This window comes from Aethalodelphis obliquidens, unplaced genomic scaffold (assembly GCF_003676395.1).
Source record: "Aethalodelphis obliquidens isolate GAN/ISIS:26980383/991018 unplaced genomic scaffold, ASM367639v1 scaffold15, whole genome shotgun sequence".
Taxonomy (NCBI): Eukaryota; Metazoa; Chordata; class Mammalia; order Artiodactyla; family Delphinidae; genus Aethalodelphis; species Aethalodelphis obliquidens.
In genome coordinates, this window is record NW_020837959.1 from 12,547,625 (window position 1) to 12,569,130 (window position 21,506).

The 21,506-nt window shown below is 41.0% G+C and overlaps 1 long non-coding RNA gene across 1 annotated transcript; it reads right to left on the minus strand.

Moving 5' to 3' along the window:
- Positions 1–513: 513 nt before the first annotated feature.
- On the minus strand, positions 514–18,765 carry LOC113625422 (uncharacterized). Its single transcript, XR_003434671.1, has 3 exons — positions 18,589–18,765; positions 13,351–13,512; positions 514–5,358 (listed from the first exon to the last, which is right to left on the minus strand). It is a non-coding gene; the product is annotated as an uncharacterized LOC113625422 (long non-coding RNA).
- Positions 18,766–21,506: the final 2,741 nt, after the last annotated feature.

The following is a 21,506-nucleotide window of genomic DNA, read 5'->3' on the forward strand; positions in this document are numbered from 1 at the left end:
GCACGTGGGCTTCAGTAGTTGTGGCACACGAGCTCTAGAGCACAGGTTCAGTAGTTGTGGTGCATGGGCTTAGCTGCTCCGCGGCACGTGGGATCTTCCCAGACCAGGGCTCGAACCCGTGTCCCCTGCACTGGCAGGCGGATTCTTAACCACTGTGCCACCAGGGAAGCCCCTTGGTGCTGGTCTTGAATGAACCACAGTTTTCTGAGATCCAATGTGGGAAAACTATGTCTCTTTGTTTTTTAATAAGAGGATTCTTTTTAAAATAAAATCAAGGAGTGAAGCATTGATCAAATAATATTGTGAAAGTCTCTAATCTTTCCATCATCCTCAATTTCATTTCCTAGTGGAAACTGATGGGTTTCCCTTCAAATATTTCTATGCCTCTATAAACGTATTTCTTTTATACATAACTGATGTATATTTTATATACAAATAAAATTATTTGCAAACTCTTTCACAATGGCTTTTTTTTTTTTTTTTGCTTTATCTCATTGACACAAATGCAGCATATTATCAGCATACAATCTTGAAATTTATTTTCCTTTGTTTTACTGGTCAATACAAAAAGCATGTAGTTTTGGGCTGACATTTCTTGATTGAATCTAGGAGTGAAAACCAAACTAAGATTGGGAGACAAGCAAACTGAATACAATGGAAATAAAAGCATGAACTGAATGTTGCAAGGTCCTAGGGAGCGGGTGAGGCTAGGGTGGGTCAAGGCTTGAAGGATAAGTTAGCATTCCTTAAATAGCAAAGAATTGGGGAGGAAAAGGAATCAGTGGGAACAAAGGCTTGGAAGCACGTTGATGTGGCTCAGAATTTAGAGGTGAAAATTATGAAGGTTCTACAACCTGCAGCATTCTGACTGAGATTCACAGTGTTCACCCTTGGGTAGGCATTAACATTTACTAGGTGACCTAATGACATCCTCATGGAATGGAAGGTTTGCTTAACGTTTGGCGTAGCAGTGTTAAGTTTTCTGTTTGTTCCTAAACTCTGTCTTCAGTACGTATTATGGTGAAGGGAGCACAGGCAGAAAATGGACTCAGGGAAGGTTTCATTGCAGGTATTTTTAATCTCTGCTGGTAACTCTGGATCAAATCTGTTAAGAAAAGCCCCAAAGGGTGGTGTATAGGAGATTGTACATTGAAGTTAGTTACAATACCCTTCTTTAATTCCAAAACAAGTATTGGGCTTTCACTGACCTAAACCACTTTTCTCTGGAATTTTGCCCTAGGCTGAAAGCCAAGGGGAAATTCTCTACCAGGCCATCTCCTTAAGAACTGGGTCTTCTCTTTAAAACCTGCGCTCACCTGTCCCACTGCTAAATAAATGACTTCGTGCTCTCTTGTATTCACAGTTAATTTTTATTCATTTTAATGTTATTTTGTTTGGGGTTATACTTTTCCTACAGTGGGATATTTAGGGGGGCCTATTATAAAGTAAATTTGAATTTCATGAAATTACTGATTGTTGACCATTTTGTTACCTACACAAAAGGCAGTTTCAATATAAATCTTGAACTATGTTGTTTCTTGTTAGTAAAGTTGGGGTTCATCAATATTTTGTTTCTTACTAATTTTCTCACTTTTAACTTCACGGTGAGTCAAAATGAATTTTTATAAGCCTCAAAACATCTCCCAATTCAGTGCCTTTTCTCCTTTTGACTGTTATCGTACAAGTTCAGGCCCCCTTATCTTTTACCTTGACAGTATGAAGTGTGTTTCTACTTGGCTTCCAGTCTCCTGGCCGGTTTTTCTCAGTGTTATCTCCTAAAGCACAATCCTTGATGACCTAGCAATTTAAGACGAGGCATGGGAGGCTCCCACAAGATAATCCAGCCTCCTCTTCTCCCCTCTGTCCCTCCTCCTTTGCCCGCGTCTTATATCTTGAGTTCGCTCTGAATTCATTTTTGGTTACTCCCATTTTTCCACTGAGCTTGCTTTTCCACAGCTGCTTCTGTAGCAATCTTTTCATCCCCCAGGCTACAAGCTCTCTGAAGGTGGGGAGAATCCTCCCAAGGCTCCGACACAACTGCAGCGTCCAGCGTGCACCACGGGTGGCTGTTGAGGTTTTGGACAGCACGAGCCTGGGGTGGCTGTGCTTAGAGACTAGGTTGTCAGGGTCTTCCGAGCCGCGTCGTAGTGACACAGCCGTGGTTAGCGCGGTGGCTTATGTAGAGCAGATTCTCCAGAGGTACTCACAGAATTCAGTTGAGTCTCAGTTTAGATCTGGCCATGAAAAGTGCTTCCGAAGCACTGAAATCTCCCACCTTCTAACCTGGAGTCCCACTCTGATCTTACATAGAAACAGACAAGCCTGGGAAGGAAAGAGATGCTGACCACAACATCTCCACCTGGTCCAGCAGAAGATCCCGGATCTGCAGCCAAGTCTGTTGACAGAGTCTCCAAGATGGGAGGATGTCTCTCCACCTCCCTCCCCACCCCCCCAGGCTTAGGCTCCCCAAAACAAAGGGCTTCCCTGACACCACCCTCTGTACTGGTTATCTGTCCTGCAGACATTTTGCACCATTTTCTGCCTCACAGGGCTGCCCCTAACGACATTGTGAAGCCAAGAATTTCAGCATATGTTTCCCTGGCGTATTCTGATGGCTGACAGGCCAGATATAAATTAGTTGATTATATATATATTGGGATCTTAGTTCCCCAGTCAGGGATTGAACCCGTGCCTCCTGCATTGGGTATGTGGAGTCTTAACCACTGGACCACCAGGGAAGTCCCGAGCTGATTATATTTTTTGACTGGGCTTTTCCTCCCCTCAAAATAAAGAAGAAATCCTGTAAAATGGTCCATCCCCCAGAGTGTTCTAACTGGACATTTTTCTCTGTGACCAGCCACTTCTAGTTTATCTTTATCGAATCTCTATTTCCTTTTGCCGGGGTGCTTTACATATAACCAGGAAGCAAACTGTTACTGACTTGGAGAGTTGGATGGGGCTCGCGTCCCATGGCCAGCCCCACAGGGAGCCCTTGGAGCTGTTTTCAGGAGCAAACCATGAGTCTGAGCCTAGGAGAAATGAAAACATAATGGGGTCTGGTCGGCTTTCGGAGATGCTTCTTACACGGGAAGAGGAGTCCTGAACAAGGCAACGGCTGAGATTTACCGAGCAAATAAGAAAACCGGCTGCCGGGGATCCAAGCACGCGGCACAAAGGAGAATGTCTCGAGCTGCTGTGAGGTGTCACATTGGCAGAAACGTCCATGATGAGCTGCCCAACGATTTGCTAAAGAGGGAAACGCAGGGAGGAAAAAAAATAAAAAACAATCGATTTAGGAATGTACACTAAGTATAAAGTTTCCTGTGGGAAAAATAAGCAAATATTTAAAACATCAGAAAGCAAATGCCATGGGGAATTTCCACTCTTCTTAAATACAGTATGTCTTGGCACAAGTTCAAGAAGAGGACTGCAGTTATTACTGCTCCCAAGCAGGGCAAATGTAGCCCGAACGGTCAACACAGGCACCAGGTCACATCCCAACTGTTCAGTGGGTGGACTGAAGGGGTGACTTTCTTGATCTACGTCTTTAAAAATCTTGAGAACAGTTTGAGGTAACTGGTATTCAAATTTGGAGTCAAGATGAGCAGAAATGAGGGCTGGCACGAAGCTAGGGATTAAAAGATTTTTTCCTGCCTGGAGTGTGGGAAAGGGCAGCAACTTGTAGGAGAACAGCGGGGCCCATGATGTTACTTGGAGGGCTCCGGAGGCCGCTCTGTGCGACCAGCTGACCTGAGGAAACTTGATTGCAGAGGCTGCAGGAAATCCTGACCTTACTGGTGTTAACTTCTGGACTGCGTCCCAGGCCTGGGAAACCCATGCTCCTGCCCTCACACTGTGGAGACATGTTGGCTCCAAGGCTGACAGAGGAGGTGGACAAGAGGCCCGTGCAGCTGCAGGGAAGGGACGTAGGAACCAAACCTTCAACCAGTACCCTAGAGACTGTAAGAACCAGTTCTCCTCCATCCTGCTGAAAAGTGCCCCCAGGAACACCCTGGCGGTTTCTGCAGCCCTTCTCCAATCCCACTTCCACCCCCATTCGGCACATCACCTGGGGTTTTTGGATGGGAGAGTAGGTCAGAGCATCTTCCCACCCTCTGAGAGATGCAAGTTTGGGTTTTGTTTCAGCTGACACCGACAGCTGCGCTCATAGCCCAGGGCCGGCCAGCTGGTGGTTAGATGTTTATGGTGTGTCCCTGCCTCTGCACAGTGCTCCTCAAAATGGTTTTGTGAACAATCCAGTGTAATTGGCAAAATCCAGTACATTTTCAAGAAGATCATTTCTTACGATTTTCAGCATCTTCAGAGTCTGCATCAGACTCACAGCCTGTCCCCGGGTCCTGCTTCCTTGCAGAACTGAGCACTGCTGGGTGGGCCTTGGCAGGCACACAGGAGTATTTTCATTGTGGTCATCTGAGCATTCTGATCGGAACTTCTGAAGCACTGGGTCCTTCTGTCTGGCACTGGAAGAAGCCTAATAGAGCGGAGGGAGTGTGAAAGGATAGTTTCCTGGCTCACATGGGTTTCTGGACCTGATAAGAAAATGTCTACGTCATTGCGGCTGGTCTATCTCCAAATGGCCAACATCAGTCAACTTCTGTGTTCTGTTTCCTGATTTTCTGGGTGAACCAAGGTATTACTTTCACTTGGCCCAGTGTGTTATATCAAAGGTGCACATAAAGAAGTTCATGGCCTGGATAAATTGCCCCTGTAACAGCGCTAACAATTTCAAACCCTAGCAAAGCTGAGTCTTCAATAAATGACTTTTTCCCCTTTCCTCCCTGAAGTGGGGATCAGACAGCCAACTACTTTTCCTAGTGCAATGATCTTGCTTCTTATAACGTTGAATGTTAAGAAAGGAATTTACCCACCACATGAGGCAAAGGTGTATCGAATTTCAGATTATCAGTAGATATTTCAAACACATCAAAAGATAGTCTACTTGAAGTTTTCCCATCCGCAGCCTAGCACTCTCTGTCACCTTTCCTTGTTTCGTTCTTCTCCATAGAACTTATCACCGTTTGACATACTGTTTGTTTTATTGTTGTAAACAAACATTTTTGCCTCTCTCCTTCTCTCTTACACACACACATGAAAGAATGAATGAATGAATGCCTTAGAAGACAGTGTTTCCTCTGAAATGAAGCTTTTGACCTTTCCCAGCCCACACACTTGGAAGCTAGATCAATTGACTTGCAGTGAGGTCTCACCCTTTTTACAGCAAGATCCGAGAAAGACCCAGCAAATAGCTCAGGGGCACAGTCCAGCCTGAAGGTTACAACCGTTGAGAGACTTTTGGTCAGCTCTGGGGTCAGTCTTCTTCATATACAGGAAACATGCCTGGAGAACAGAGACTGGATGAGAAATGAATTCACTCTGTACACAATTGCCAAGTGCCCCTTTCCTCCTCTTCCTCACACAGTTCAAATCAGACTTTTCAAATGAAGCGAGGGAGACAGATAAAGAAAAAAATCCCAAACAAAGCCAGTTATGGACAAATACTATAAAATTCCACAGTAAGTAAATGTTCCCTGTCTCTTTAAGGGGAAGTTTCTTTGGAGAATGATGGTGTTGGGTCTAACTTCCTCCCTAAATGCGTATATACTCTGCACACATTTGTTGGACCCCATTCTGTCCGAAGTCCTGTGCTATGAACAGGATGCAGCTAAGAACTGGATATGAAAAACAGATGTATTCGCTGCCTTTTCCCAGTTTGAGTCCAGTGGTAAATATTAACAGGCAGTCACCTCAAGCCCGCTGGTGATGTTATCATACGTCACATTCTACTCTTAAAACTGACTCTAACTCAGGGCTCGCAAACGTTATTGTCAAGTGTCAAATAGTAAATCAATATTTTAAGATTTGTGGACCATACAGTCTCTGTCACAACCACTCAGCTCTGCTGTCGAGCACAGAAACTGACAATGCGTTAACGAATGACCATGGCAGTGTCCCAATAAAACTTTATTTATAAAAACGGACACAAGCTGGATGTGGCCCTTAGGGTATTGTTTGCTGGATCCTGCTCTCATTGCTTTGTTGCATTATAGTCAGATTCTAGAGATGTGATTCAAATAAAACTATGGTCTTGGTCTCAAATTTCCATAGAGTTTGTATACAGAGATTTATAAAAATACGGGTTGGTCAAAGAGTACAGACTTTCAGTTTTAAGATGAGTAAGTTCTGGGGATCTAATGTACAGCATGGTGATTCTAGTTAATAATACTGTAGTATATACTTGAAAGTTGCTGAGAGAGTAGATTTTAAATGTCCTCACCATAGAAAAGAAATGGCAGGTATGTGATGTGATGAAGGTGTTAGCTAATGCTAAAGTGGTAATCATTTTGCAATATATAAATGTATCAAATCAACACGTTGTATATCTTAAACTTACACAATGTTATATGTCAATTATATCTCAACAAAGCTGGAAAAAATTAAATTAAAAATTTTCTTTTAGTTTTCAGAGTTTATAATTGTCGTCTGTGGAAAGTTTAGTCTAATAAAAGCTACTGAAACATTTTTAAAAAGAAAAGAAAATATGAGTTTGTACTTGCTGTTCATCTACAGCTTTTCAGCGAGCACTTCTGTCGGGATAAAGGATACAGGTTATACCACAGCTTTGCCTCTGTGATGATAACTGTCAAATCTGTCTGGTTATCCCTGGGTCCCAATGGAGATGACTTTGTTCTGTTTCCAGATGTTTCCTACATATCATTTAGAGTAATAAACAGGGACCAGAACAAAACGACCCTCTGACCCCTAGCCACAGGCCGAGATGCCACGGCTATTTTATGACTCTCAGCTTGTTATTATGGCAGAGAGAGAACAAGGCCATTTTGTCATGGCTGTTGTTCTGCCATGCCTATCTCCTGTGCTGGGTCTCTTCCTCACCTTCTGTCACTGGGGTGGGCTCTGCCTCAGCTTCAGTCTATTAAGCATCTAGTTGAGCCCCGTACCAGATGTTTGCTGTTTCCCTCTCCAGATCCACCCTCCCTCTTCTCCATTCCCTGTTCTCTGCCCTACAAGGCTGCCTTGTATGGACTTTATCAAAGGACTCTCCATCCCCCTTGCTTCCTTTTGGGTCCAGCCAAGGAGGATTCCTGGCGAGAGATCTGAAGGAGGGAAGAGACTGAAGATGGAGTATCTGCTCCCCCGATTCTCTTCCTGTAAGCTCACCTCAGGCTGGCCGCATCCCTTAATTGAAAGCCTGTGTTCCTCTCAAAGCAAACAACCGCTTAGAACCTTCTAGATGCTGTAGCCACTCCCTCTCCTTGTTCCCTGGGTCTAGGGCAGGGCCCGGCTCCACTGTTGCTGCTCTATCAGGTTCCTGCACTATCCCTGTATCCCTGTGCTTCCCCACGTCCCACCTTCACCTTTGTACCACAGTCACTTTACAATAAGCCCTTCCTGGACTGTCCTAATTTGCTGGTGCCGTCTGTTCCTGTGGGGACCCTGACTGACGCAACAGATTGGGGCTCTTGGCTGCACCATTACTGTACCCTCTGGCAGGGAGCAGAAAGGCTGTGGAGGGACTTCTAGAAGCTTCTTAGAAAACCTCCCTCCAATAAGCATCTGTGGATAAAAAATGTTGCTTGCCATATCAGCAAACAAAGGATGCTGTGGCCATCAAGCCATCAGCCACTGTGCTGCCCCCGATGGTGAGCCTGAGTGTAGGGCGCGGTCAGCTAACTGCCATGCAGCAGGAAGCTGAAGTAAGCTGAATCATCCTTCCTGTGGCCACTGCGCTTGCGCTAAGTATACTAATGAGGTTTTAAAGTAGCGACCTATCCGATGCTGGCTCACAAGTCGCACCATCGGCGAAAGCCAATCACAGAGCGACACATGTTCTTAATCCCTATATAAGCAGACTGCTATAGGATTGCGGTGTCTTCCTTCCATCTTTTCTTTAACCAAGCTGTGCTCCAATAAAGTGTGATACGAGAAGAATCTTGCGTGTGGCGACTCGTCATTCTGCTGGTCGGAGGCGGCTTGCCGCATTTGGTGCCGAAACCCGGGAACTTCGCGCCCTGCATGGAGGACCGATTCAGAGCTCGACACACGGAGTGAACCGTCGGTGAGTAGTCCAGTCAGGATCAAGATCCGATCTGGGTGCCATCAAGACTGACGAGAATTGTTGAAGAAAACTTCAGAGAAGATGCTGAGCTGGATGTTCCTGATGATTCTTCCCTTGCTTAGGGCAGAGAATATGACGTTCTGGGGAATTAGCCGGACCTGGCCAGTTCCCATGCCGGTTCACTCTCAGAGCAGAGTTCTTCCAATATTTTATTCCACTAGTTGTGAAATGAATACGGCCTGTACCCAGCCATTGAATTATGACTGGGCACCGTATAATGCCAGTGATTTTATTTTGAATCGAAGTCTTTGTATTAGTTGGAATTCCACAAAGGATTGTATCCTTTTGGCCAGGATAACCTTGACCACTTGGAACAATCCACTTAGAAATAATTTGGTTCCATTGAATATGTTGAATGAAGCTTTGAGCAAGATAACTCAAGGCCACACTTCAGGTTCAGGTATAGGGAATTCCAGTGAAAATGAGATGAATATTACCACTTTAGTTTTGGAACATACAGGGATAGTTCCTTTAAGAAATAATGCTTCTGATAAAAACAAGTGCCAACAGGACTGTTGTCGCCCCCTATTGTGAGCCAGTCACATCAACACCCCCAGTCTTTACCCCTTGTCAGGGGGGAACTTATGCTAAGTATGAACTTAGTTCAGGCTTTCAATTTTCCCCTGATTTAAAGTCCTATATGGGAAGAAAGGAAAAAGGAAATGATACTAATGAGACAAAAGGAAATGATAGTACAAAGTGGTATTTTGAAGGATGGCCATTTTATTCTTGGTTATTAGTTAATGAGGCAGGAGTAGGCATGGATATTTCTGCTTTGGCCACTTTACAGATGCCCTGAATAGGAGTGCAGAGATTGGAGAATTCCTAAAGGGAAACTGGTCTCAAGAAGCTGAACGGATGATATTTAAGCAAAAGATTCAGATTATGCAACTGAATGCTACCAAGCTGGAACCCGTTACCTTTGGAGATTTTACCTCTTGGCTCTCTTCTGCGTTTTCCTTCTTTGAAGAGTGGGTAGGGGTGGGGATCTTTGGGCTCTGCTGTATATTTGGGATTATAATATGTCTCTGGTTGGTCTGTCGCATGCGCGTCAGGGCACATCGAGATAAGGTCCTACTCACTCAAGCACTTTTGGCTGTTAGTGAAGGTGATTCTCCCGCAGCCTGGATCTCCGTCCTAAACAATTCGAATGGATTGCCCTTGCACGGAGAGGCCCTGTTGCCATTGCACCTCTATAGGGAATCAAAACTTATTCTGAGTCAGCCTTTGCACCCTGCAGCCCTTGTTGGCATTGCACGCAGGAAGGTGTCTCAGACATGCCAACGGAAGGCTGCCCTCGAACAGTGAGCACATCATGAGGTGAACACTTGTACGGGCTACATTCTGCTTGGTGATTCTAGTAAATAAAAAAGGGGGAGATGTAGGGCGCGGTCAGCTAACTGCCACGCAGCAGGAAGCTGAAGTAAGCTGAATCATCCTTCCTGTGGCCACTGCGCTTGCGCTAAGTATACTAATGAGGTTTTAAAGTAGCGACCTATCCGATGCTGGCTCACAAGTCGCACCATCGGCGAAAGCCAATCACAGAGCGACACATGTTCTTAATCCCTATATAAGCAGACTGCTATAGGATTGCGGTGTCTTCCTTCCATCTTTTTTTTAACCAAGCTGTGCTCCAATAAAGTGTGATACGAGAAGAATCTTGCGTGTGGCGACTCGTCATTCTGCTGGTCGGAGGCGGCTCGCCGCACCTGAGGGAACTCAGGATGGGGAAGGACAGGGTACTGACCCTAGATAGCAAAGGTGCATATCAAAGGAATGATTTCCATGAGCCCAGACTCATGCATCTCCCCATACATAGATAAGCGCTAAATTCATGCACTTGAGATGTCTGGTTTTCTTTAATTAACAGTAATCTTTTGATGCTCCAACTACCTGGTCTTTGTTGCAAAACTCCTATATATCCTGGTTCCTCCCTTACCTCTTCGGATGAGTCCCTCAGAGCTGTCTGAGAGGCTGTGTCCTGGGCTTGGGGTCCTCAGAAAGTCTGCCCAATATTGGGCTGGCCAAAAATTTCATTCGGGTTCTTCCATAACAACTTACGGAAAAACCCAAATGAACTTTTCGGCCAATCCAATAAACCATAATTCTCAGGAATGCTGTGGCGGTCCAGTGGTTAGGACGCTATGCTTTCACTGCTGGGGCCTGGGTTCAGTCCCTGGTTGAGGAACTAAGATTCTGCAAGCCATGGCCAAAAAGAAACCAAAAACATAATTCTTAAATTTGAGGTTGTATATTTTTCTTTCAGTCGACACATCCCTAATTATTCAATCATCCGAACATTGGGTCCTCTTGAATGCAGTTTTTTCCAGCAAGAGAAGTCAAGCACAAGCCTCAGCTGAGATGTCATGGAGATCTGTAGGGTTGCCTCATGGTTAGCCAGTCTACAGGGCTGTGAACGTGACCATGTATCAAACAGCCCCAGGAGTTTCTGCTCATGAGGCCGAGTTCATGAGCCTCAGCAACTCGATGACCCTGAATCTTAGAGCCAAACCGTTCTCAAGCAGCTTTGTAGACCCCAGTCAGTGAAGGCAGATCCTAGAACAGTTTCTGAAAACAGCTTACAGAGTTCAGTTTACTGGGAAGAACTTAGCACCAAGTACCCTTTAAAGAGGTAGTCTGTGTGATGATTAAGGTGATTAAGGATAGACTCTAGACTTAGCTCTGTATGATGTGACCTTCAGAACACACCAGTGATGTGACCGTAAGTAACATGGCTTAAGCATTGTGGGTCTCTGTTTCCTCATCTCTAACATAGGAGCTGCTGTGAGAATTCCATTGGCTAATATTTGTAAAATGTTTAGAACATTTTACATAGTAAAGTATGATAGGCATTAGCTGTTATGGCTATTGAAGGAGACATTCTCCTTGCTATCTTTTGTGTTGGAATCCGCTTGGTTACGCTTGGAAGACCCCTCACTCCAGAGGCACCTTTTAAAAAAAAAATAAAAGGACCCCATTGTAAGGCACAATGACCTGCTGTGCTTTGCAGAGATTTTTGTATTGGGCCATAATATCCTAGTTTAATTCAACTCTCAGTCAGCGGGAGTAGAATGTGCCCATCTTCACTGTGTGTCTCGCATCACGCTAGCTATGAGAGACTGTAGCTCTGAACAAGAAAAACCCAGTCCCCACCTTCATAAAAGTGCTACAGAAATCTATAGCTCAGGCTGGGAGTCAGATGTCCTCACAACTACATTTAATTTAAAATCAAGCCACTTGAGAAAATTTAGCTGTAAGCTTGGCCTTCTCTCAGCTCCCTGAGCACAAGGCAGCGAGCTACAGTCAAGCTGTGAGTTACTCAGGCTTTTTCCATCAAGACCATTAAGTTCTTTCTGTAGATCCCTTGACACGAGAGTAAATAGAAAATCACATGTCCTTACACCGGGGGGGGAAATGGTGGGGTGGTGGGGTGGTGGTGGTGGTGGGATGAATTGGGGGACTGGGATTGACATGTATACACTAATATGTATAAAATAGATAACTAATAAGAACCTGCTGTATAAAAAAACAAATAAAATTAAAAAAAAAATCACGTCCTTAGCACCTCTGTTCCGGAAGAGTCTTCTGGCAGCACAAATGGAGTTTCAATATACAGTGCTTGAAATCAGGAGAAAAGGGCTTCTGACTGCTTTTTCTACAATGAACCTGTACTGTTTTTGTAATGAGAACTAAAGATGTTTTAATTTTTAAAAAGTTTACCGTTGCAATAGAGAGTATTCTTGTGGAGCATATCATAAATCAGACACACAACTTAACACTAATCATGTTCGAATAGTGTCTAAAACAAGTAAGAAAATTCTCAAGTGTTTATGCTTCTTTTTCAACTTTGAGAATTGGGAGCCCCAGGATGAAGGGGTAGACTGTTGAAGGCCATATAGGTAGGTCCATATAAGAAGTAAGAATATCTCTAAGAAAGTGAAAGGATGTCAGCAAAAATAATTAGTTTATAAATCAAGTCGTAAGACATGCAGAAAATACAGTTAAAATTGCATGACAACATTGCTCACTTGCTTGGTGTGGGAACACCTTGTAGAAAGTTGAAGTCAACACTTGTAATCTAACTAACCTTGATCCATTTCGCTTCCACCCTTGTTTTCTTGTAGAAGTGAAATTTCCTGCTTCTACCAAAGGGACTGATAGTGGGTCATGCTTGGCTTACCTGGAACTCTGGGACTACTCTTTTCCCTCTTATCCAAGGTCTGGAGAGCAGAGACTGTATTCTACTTAATCTTTATATCCAAAGGGCCTAACTCAGTATCTTTACATAGTCAATGCCAAATAAACATTTGATGCATAAATAGGTGGATGGATGAATGGATGGATGGATGGATGGATGGATGGATGGACGGATGGGGGTGATATAATTTGGGGATAAGTAAAAGAGTTAAGGTTACTAAGAGAATGCTTCCTCTATTATTTGAAATAGAGAGTATAGGAAAAGGAAGAAGTTTGCTGTACGATTTTTGGCTCTGTGAAACATCTGTGGGTCTTAGGCAGTTGTAAACTTCTGGCTTCAGTATCCTCACGGATAAAACTGAGGGTTTGGAAGAGCTGATCTCTAGGTTACCTTCAAGTCTTAAGGTAACTAAGTATGATACTAAGTATAATGCTTAAGGATAAAGAAAAGTAGAATTTACCAAGGCTTAACAATGCCTTAAAAATGTGAGAATGCTCTGTCATCAGCAAGAGGGCAACTGGGTGATGGGTTTTTCTAAAATGTTTCATTTTCTGATACATTCTTCCACTCTTTAAAGTGATACGTACCATTTCTGTTTAAAAGTAAAGTGAATTCAGATTGATTGATTTTTAGCAGATAATTCTTGAGATACGTGTCCAGCATGTTGCAAAAATTAGGCTGGCAGTTATTCTTTTAATGTTTGGAGCTGAATTCTAAGAGAGGTTGGAAACGGCTTCTGAGAAATCATTCAGCTAGGGCAGGGCACAACGGTGGCTTGATTAATTAGCAACTACCTCTTTGACTGAATTGAACTTGGATCTGCTTACCTGATGCTCAGCAAAGCCAATCTGTTGACATCCAGTTGTGGTGAAGGAAAGTGTAGAATTTATTGCAGGGTGCCAAGCAAGGAGAATGGGCAGCTTCATGCTCAAAAGACATGACCGCTTTCAGGGAAGGGGTTTTAAGGGCAAGATTAGGGGTGTGGGTTGCAGGGTACCTGATCAGCTTGTGTGCAATTCTTTGATTGGCTGATGGTGAGGTAACAGGGTGATGTGCTGGGAATCTCAATCATCCACCTTCTGGGTCCAACCTGTCTGGGGTCTACATGCCAGTGGTCTGCATGCAGTTAACTTCTTCCACCTGGTGTGGGCTTTAGTATCTGCAAAATAATGCAAGGATATGGCTCAGGATATTATCTATAGCCCTTGAGGAGGAACTAAAAGTCCTTGACCTTGTTTTATAGCTAAACTATTATTATTTTGTCTTGCTTGACTGCTTTCCTTTTTTTCTACATTTTCTCACTTCTCTGATTAAACTTGCTCTTTGGAACTCAGGGAAGACCTAGGTGGCTACAGTTTATTTCCATAGCCTCTTTTCCCAATCAACAATAAGCGGGGGACATCAAGGCATCTGTCATTGGGAAAGCTCCGCAGAGTCCTGCTCAGTTTCACTCTAATAAACAAGGTCTCTCAAATCTCGTTCGACACTTGGATTTTTTGGTTTTATGGTCTCCACCTTCTACCACTGAGCCAATGTTTTCATTGTCCAGGCCCACTATTTTGCAAACTCTACAGCTCTTTCTGACAGAACCAAATGCTATCTCTTTTCTTCTCCCAGTATGATTAACTCACACAACCTTGGACAAAAACATACATCCACATGCCAGCAGTCAATGTTTTAGCTTCTCTTCTATCAACATTGTCCCTCTGTCCAGGGTCAAAAAAGTCAGAAAGATGAGTGCCAAACAGAAATGTGCTTTTCTTTTTAAAAATTTTTTAATTTTAATTAAAAGAAAATTTTAATTTTCTAAAAAATAAATTTTATTTATTTATTTTTGGCTGTGTTGGGTCTTCGTTGTTGCACACAGGCTTTCTCTAGTTGCAGCAAGTGGGTGCTATTCTTCCCTGTGGTGCGCAGGCTTCTCATTGCAGTGACTTCTCTTGTTTCAGAGCACAGGCTCTAGGCACGTGGGCTTCAGTGGTTGTAGCACGCAGGCTCAGTAGTTGTGGCTCACGGGCTCTAGAGCGCAGCCTCAGTAGTTGTGGCACATGGGCTTAGTTGCTCCACAGCACGTGGGATCTTCCTGGACCAGGGCTTGAACCTGTGTTCCCTGTGTTGGCAGGTGGGTTCTTAACTATTGTGCCACCAGGGAAACCCCAAAATGTGCTTTTCATATTGAATCTCCTGCTTAAAATTAATTTCTTTATAGACTTTTGAATATTTTATTTATATTAATTATTTTCTATTTTTTCCTCTTGAGTTCTCTCTCTAGCTGCTTTTTATTTTTTTCAAATACTTTAAAGACAATGGGGTTGGATTTAAAATATGTTCTGCTATGTTCCATTTATTTGTCTAGGCCCTGGTAATTTCTGACTTTCAAAAGGTCAATGTGTACATTTACAATACTAATAACCAAAATAGAAATGTCACAGTATTTAATTTTTATTCACTTTCCAAGACAACTCTCTAAACGTAGCCATTTTTAATATCTAAGTCCTCTATGTATATCCACACAAAATCTGCCCCAATTTGCTCCTGGTCCAATACAAGAGACTCCCAATGTACTGTAATTTTCCATAGCTATAATTAAAACACCTGTTGTCACAGACTCCTATTCAAAAAGTGCGTAAAAAGTAGACAGAAAGCCGTAAAGTGAAAATAATCAGGCTTTTATTTACTGTATGTATAAATGATGTTTAAATGGACAACCTGAGGCACTGTAAGATCTTGAGCTAAGGTTTGAATCTACAGAGATTCAGATACATCTATGATTCCCAGTCTATGATTATGTTCAGAGCAGTTTCAGATGAAGTATATTTTATTAAAATGTTGTAGTTATTAGGGAATGTGTAAGCTGTCTTTGGTACTTATTGTAATATCAGTGAATCAGAATATTCAAATTACAAGAAAATTCAATTTATTAGAGAACAAACATATGGACACCAAGGGGGGAAAGTGGTGGGGGGAGGGTGGTGGTGGTGTGATGAATTGGGAGATTGGGATTGACATTATACACTAATATGTATAAAATGGATAACTAATAACCTGCTGTATAAAAAAATAAATAAAATAAAATTCAAAAAAACACAAAAAAACACAAAACAATTTCTAACTCTCCTTGATATAAAGGAGAAAAGGGGAGGGGGAGGAGCAGGGTAGGGTGGGGCTGTCCCCGCAAGAAACCAAACTAGCAAATCTAGCTTCAAACACACCCTCTGGTCTGTTATTCCAGTTTTAGCCATTTGTTTCTGCTAACTCTGTCCTAAACTTAGTTTTTTCTGTGCTGCTATAAGAGTATGCTCTTATCTTCTAAATACAACACATTTTAAAATTGCACATTGTTTTCTATTTTTTATTTAAAATCTTGTCCCCTAACTTTAGTTCTCTGGGGCAGAGCCTGGATTTTTAATCCTAGCCACAGGTGTGTCAGGAATTATCTCAAAACAACTCTTAAAATTGTCCCCACTGTTTAGTTTCGATTACTGAAGTTGGTAGAGGTGAAATAATTTGGACAAAGTCAAGACCTACAGATAGCAAGTGAGCAAATTAGAATTTTTACCAAGATTTGCCATGTCCCAAGGGCCATGTTCATTTCCTTAGTAGTACAGAATATAGGTACTCTGTAATTTTCATTATATATAGAATCTCCATTAACAAGAATCCAAATACCTGTGATCCTCATTTTTTAAATTGAATTTCTTTTTTAAGAGAAAGAGAAAAATTACAAGAAGGGTAACTCCATTAATAGCAATTAAAATATAAGCATATATATATATATATACAATTCCAGGGAGTATTCTGTACTTCTCCTAAAACATACGAGGTGTCTAGGGACTTCCCTGGTGGTCCAGTGGGTAAGACTCCATGCTCCCAATGCAGGGGACCTGGGTTCGATCCCTGGTTGGGGAACTAGATCCCGCATGCATGCTGCAACTAAGGGTCTGCATGCTGCAACTAAGAAGTCTGCATGCTGCAACTAAAAAAAAAATCTCACATGCCGCAGCGAAGATCCCACGTGCTGCAGCTAAGACCTGATGCAGCCAAAATAAAAAAAGTATATTAAAAAAACAAAACAAAAAAACATATGAGGTCTAATATTCTACTCTTTAATATTATAAATATTATAGAATGATTAATGTTTTCAGAGATAACTCGAAGGCTTTTAAATAACTCAAATCAATGCCAAAATATTAATTGCTAATTAAACAATACTAACACAGGGAAGTAGACTTACACATTTTATTCCATTTAAAGAAAGTTCAAATCTTATACTTTAATTTCTTGATTTACAGCAGCTTAACTGTTCTCTTAGATATGCTTTTTTGGGGATTGACATATACACATTGCTATATTTAAAATAGATAACAAGGACCTACTGTATATGGAATGCTGCTGGTCTGTAATAACCTAAGTGGGAAAAGAACTTGAAAATGAATAGATACATGTGTATGTGTAACTGAATCACTTTGCTGTACACCTGAAACTAACACAACATTGTAAATCAACTATACTCCAATATAAAATAAAAATTGTTTAAAAGTGACACGTATTTCTAAGTGCTTATTGTAGAATTAGAAAACACAGAAAAACATAAAGAAATTCAACATATGCATTCTTTATTCTGCTGTGAGCATTTTACCATGTCATTTGTAATCTTTACTTGCATAAATATACATAACCTAAAATATTCTCCTGAGTATATCCTATATTACTTTATAGTTTCTCTGTTGAATATTTGAATTGTTATTTATGATGAGGTAATTAATATATTTGTGTTAGATTCCTAGAAATACAATTATTGGGTCAAAGGGTAGAAACATGTTTGAAGCTCTTGAGAAGTATTGTTAGATTACTCTACAGTAACTTCACACCATTTTTCACTCCAGGATCCACCTATCACACCACTACCGGCAGTGGGTACTACTGTAGCCCGTAAAGATTCATAATATGGCTTCATTCTAATTATTTGCTTTATCAGGTTTGAAAAATGACCCTCTTTTGATTCACGGAACACATTTCCCTAAAGGTTCTGTTGTCTATATAATAACAGTAAAAATGTAGCAGGTATTGTGCTAAGAGATAAAATTATCTCTTAATTCTAATCACACTTCATATAATAATATATATTTATATTAAATATAAATTATATATAAATATAGACTATATAATGTAATATATAATATATAATGACTATCTATTTATACATAAATACATTATATATATAACTATAATGATTTTCTAGATGAAGAAATTGTCTTAGAAAAGTTTAGCCCCTTGGGACTTCCCTGGCCGTCTAGGGGTTAAGACTCTGCGCTTCCACTGCAGGGGGCGTGGGTTCGATCCCTGGTTGGGGAACTAAGATCCCACATGCCAAGTGGGCAGCCAGGAGGAAAAGAAAAGAAAAGAAAAGAAAAGTTTAGCCCTTGCCTAAGATAACCCGGCTAGAAGTAGTTGGTACAGCTTCAATCAGGTCTGACTCTGAAGTGTATATAAAATTTTCTTTATTTATTTTTCATCACACACTTTAAGATCAGGCACCCAAGATCCAGCCCACCAACATTTCTCTACATTATTAAAATGTTCTGATCGCTTCCTTTCCATTTATTTTTCAGATGAACTATATACAATCATTTTATCAGTTCCCTCATAATTGGCAGTTTGATGTTGCATTAAGGGTATACAGTAAATTCAAGAAAAATAGCATCTTAAGAATACTGGATCTACCAGCAGCATCGTGTCCTTAGGTGTCTTATTTAATTTTGTGGTTCCCTCCAATGTAGCTTCTTCACCTCTCTTGTTAAGGTGTTTTTATTTGCTTTTTTTTCCCCAAAATGAACAGGAGCTTTTCTTTGCTATATTTTAATTGAGTGTAGTTAGCATTGATTTGTGTACATTTATTTGTGTTCCTTTTTAGTTATAATAGTTTTCTATTTGATTTTCTAAGGTTTTCCAAATAAACAATTGTGTATCTGCAATATTTTCCTCTCTTAATTTCTTAATTTCTATTTCTTATCTCTATCTTTTCCTTGTTTCAATGAATTAGGCAAAACTTCTAGAACAGTGCTAAATATTGATGACATGATAATTATAAGGAACATCACTTTTGTCCTTTACGATACTGAAATTATTTCTAGTATTTTGCCTTTAAGTTAATGTAGATGTGTGTGTAAGGGTGTGTGTGTATGTTTTAAACGATAGTAAAATATAGGAATAATGCAGTTAGTAGAAATCCTACCTTGACTTTGGCATTTTGTCAATTTTTAGTTTTCAGTATTTTCATGGGCTGTTTAATGGGGACTTGGAAACAGGTACATGGACTCCAAAACTTGCTGCTACTTTAACTCTGAAATTAAACACGTACTTTTTAGGAGGATTTTCAACAAATGATGCAATATATTAATGCCTAATTAACTTATTTTTTAAAATAAATTTATTTATTTATATTTTTGGCTGCGTTGGGTCTTCATTGCTGAGCGTGGGCTTTCTCTAATTGCGGCAAGCGGGGGCTACTCTTCGTTGTGGTACTCAGGCTTCTCATTGTGGTGGCTTCTCTTGTTGCAGAGCACAGGCTCTAGGCACGTGGGCTTCAGTAGTTGTGGTACACAGGCTCAGTAGTTGTGGCTTGCGGGCTCTAGAGTGCAGGCTCAGTAGTTGTGGCACATGGGCTTAGTTGCTCTGCAGCATGTGGAATCTTCCCGGACCACCAGGGCTTGAACCCGCGTCCTCTGTATTGGCAAGTGGATTCTTAACAACTGCGCCGCTACGGAAGCCCCCCTAATTAACTTTAAAATTCGATTCATTTCCTTAAGCATCTCAGTCTTCTGAGGTAAGATTATAATCAGCTTTTCCTAATAAGATTTATCTCACATGCCATTATTTTCCATTACACATGTTCTTTTCACCTCCCACTAGAATGTATAGTTTTCCAGACCAGGACTAGAGAAAGTCAAACTTGGAGCCAATAAGGAAAAATCCCTTGAGATGAAAGTCTACCATCCATCCCACTTCAGTGCCCTAGAACCCAGTGATTTCTGCTGAGGACCAAAAGCACTTGGTTCTGGCTGTTCTTATATCCTGAACTCAGAATCAGGTAGGAAGAACTAGCTTTCAGAAGTACAGGACCATCTGGCGTACACTGTGGATAATAACTTCACCCCCCCTTTTTTTCCTAATTTTTCTACTTTGTATTCTGTTTTCCCTTATTTCCTAGTCAATTTTGTGGTACAATTTTCCAAGGTATAGAAAGGAGAGAAAAATACTTTTAATGACAGTTCAGTTCTCAGTATGAGTGTTTCTGGCTTTGCAAATTTTTGTTGGCCGGTTTAATCACATAACTGCCTTCTCTCTGCCATTTGGTACACACTTGAATCACGTAAGCTCACGGAATGCAGCATCAATGTGAATGTTAGCTTAATTCAAACATAATAAGCAATCAGAATTTTCAGAAAAGCACCTCATGCAATGAATTCCCAAAGTAAGTGAAAATGACTTTAGTATTTACTGTATTGCTATTACTAACACTGCTTTTATCTGTGCTATTTTTTTCTTTTTTTGGCAGGTACACTGTACCTATTTAAAAAAAAAAAATTAACCAAAATTTGGTTTGGAAGAAAACTTTCCCCTTCATAACACAATACACGAATCAGTCAGAATTGTTGCTACATTGCTCTCTTTTTATTGTTCTTGTTGTAATGTGACCATGGAAACATGGACAGTAGCTAATAAACCCTTGATGATACTCAGGCTGCTTTTGATTTTACTGTCCTCCTGAATCTATCCTTAATGTTGGGTTAATTGCAGCACGTAATTTACCAGATGGTAACAGTAGGTTTGTGCCATATAATTTTTTTATTCAGAGCCGTAACGGTGTCCTGTATATAAAAGATGCTTCGTGTTTGCTGAATGAATGACAGTGAGAATAAAGGAATGAACGAATGGTGAATAAAACCAATCAGGCTAAAGCTTAAACATGAGCCCTGGCAAGGCTGTTGAATGGAAAGGAATTCCACTGTGGGCAACTGAGAATCCTTGTTAGAAAACACCTGTTCAAAAGAGAACTCAATTTTCCCTTAATAGTGAAGGTGCCAGGACACAACTGTAGGCTTCTGGAATTCCTGGGAACAGACATTCTTTAAACTGAATCCCTGATGAGGGTCTCTGATGAGATGGCCTAAAGGATTCCAGGCACCTAAATTTTATCCCATGTGCCAAATGTTTTTCCTCAGTCTCTAAAGATTATAGGAGAGGAGGTTGAAAAAAACCTGTTACAAGGGAAGGGAAACCAAGAACTCAACCTCCAAGCGCCATCTCTTATGTGCAGGACTGGCTATATAATTTGAGAGGAGTCCAGTGCCTAAATGTGAAGTCCCTCGGTCAAAGTTATTAAAATTATTAATTTCAAGATTGTGAGAACAGAGCATTAAGCCATACATGGGGTCCTCCTTAAGTGCAAGGCCGTTTATGACGACACAGTTTGCACACCCATAAACTAGCTTTGCATATGTTTTAAGTCTCTTGTTGTTTCTGAGCAAAGAAAATTGAATAGATCTGATGCAAGCAATTTTTATTCTAATGTAGTGCTGTTGAATAGAAATGTCTGTGATGATTGAAATGGTCTATATCTATGCTAATACACAGCCACTAACTACCTAAGGCTACGAGCACTTAAAATGTGGCTAGTGGGACTTGAAATACTAGCAATACCACTGAAGAATTATATTTCCATTTTATTGACTATTTAATTGTATCTAACATAAATTTAAATAGCTACATGTGAATGTGGCTAGTGGCTGCCATTTTGGACATACAAGTTTAATGAATCAACCAACCTACAGACAATAAAGAAAATAGTTCCATATAGAATTTATAGCAATGTTTGCAGCAATGAAATTTGTAACAATGAAAAGCAAACAATGTCTTTTAAGTTAACTGCTCTGAGCAACTGACAACAGATAAGTTTGCCTTTTATCCTAATGGAAAGTTGCAGAATATCTTCTAAACTCATAAATAGAACGAGAAATTTCTTTAAGATACAGAACTGTGAAATTTGGAGGAGATCCCTGCCTCTCAAATTTCCTAAGCATAGAGAGTTTCCATGGCAACAAAAGATCCATCCAAATGTAATTAAAAGTGAATGACTAGGGTATCTGTATC